Genomic DNA, 1,284 nt, shown 5'->3' with positions numbered 1-1,284 from the left:
ATTTTGGTCCCATTAGATTTCAAAGCTATTGTTGATGAGTAACATAATGGCCACAAGCTTGACATGGCTTTTGTGGAGACTGTGTTTTTATGACATACGTGCTCCCCTCTCTTCACTACCTGATTTACTCAGCTAGCTGCAGAAGCAGGATTGAAAGAGCTCTGCTGTCTCTCTACTCAGTGGAGAGTGTCTTTCTTTAAGACTAATTTCAGATCCTTTTTATATATTGCCCATGTTGCATTTTTTCAACTTATAAAAATATGTTTTCAGGCTCTGGGCAAGAATTCGTATTATACAATTTTAACGTTGAAACTGAAATGGAGTTCATAGCTGCGAAATTTTAAGGTAATTTGCTTCCTTAGAAAACTAAAGCTGCCCCATATGAAAGGAATGCCATGCAAGAAAAGAGATGTATGTGGATTTCTTGTGTACTTGCTTTTGAGCTTGTAACTCTTTATTTCTTGCAAATGTACATGTACCATTAGGCTGGAAAAAGAAAACATTGCAGGAATATAATAGAAAAGATTAAGCTTCTTACTGAAGTCATCAGAGAAAAAGATAAAGGAGACCAAGGTAAGTGATTACTGTTTCCTTCTAGTCCTATTTTATACAGGTAAAGATTCTTAAAACCAGATTTATCTTTATTACAAACAGCACCATTTCTCTTCCTAAAGATCCCCATGTGATAATGACAGAAGAAGTGGCATATAAATGTTTCTCAAAATATATCTCAGGTATTACAGTTCAATAAAGTCATATATATTTTGCTTTTAATTATTATTACTTCTACTAATAGTACTAACAATAAAAAATATTTTACTTCATTTCATAGCTACAAATGTCCTGTAATGTTCTTCTTTCCATGTGCCAAAGACTGAAATGATACAATTAAGGATTGGGAGGTGGACATTTTTAATGAAAACAGATTATTCCTGTCAGGGCAGCTATGTATGATGATGAACTTCAAAGGAGGAGGAAATGTTTGCAAAGAAGGGGTAAAAGTCCATCTCTCCTGGTGTCAGTTCCAAATTCCTCTTTCACCTTACAAGGTCCAGGATTTAACCCAGGCCACTTTTAGGGCTATTAAAAATGTCAGGTAAAGAGAGATTTAGTGTAAGATAGCATGTCCTAAACTATTTGTGTAGTATTTAATAATATCAATCAGGGCTCATGGACAGATGTGATGTCTTTGATTAGACTAACAAGATTTTAGCAAAAAAACCCCTTTCATTACAAGCTTTAGGGCACAAACACCCTTCACCAGGAATCAGAGAAAAGATTGTA

The sequence above is a fragment of the Alligator sinensis genome, unplaced genomic scaffold, assembly GCF_000455745.1.
Source record: "Alligator sinensis unplaced genomic scaffold, ASM45574v1 scaffold522_1, whole genome shotgun sequence".
NCBI lineage: Eukaryota > Metazoa > Chordata > Crocodylia > Alligatoridae > Alligator > Alligator sinensis.
Note: the sequence above shows the minus strand (reverse complement) of the source record.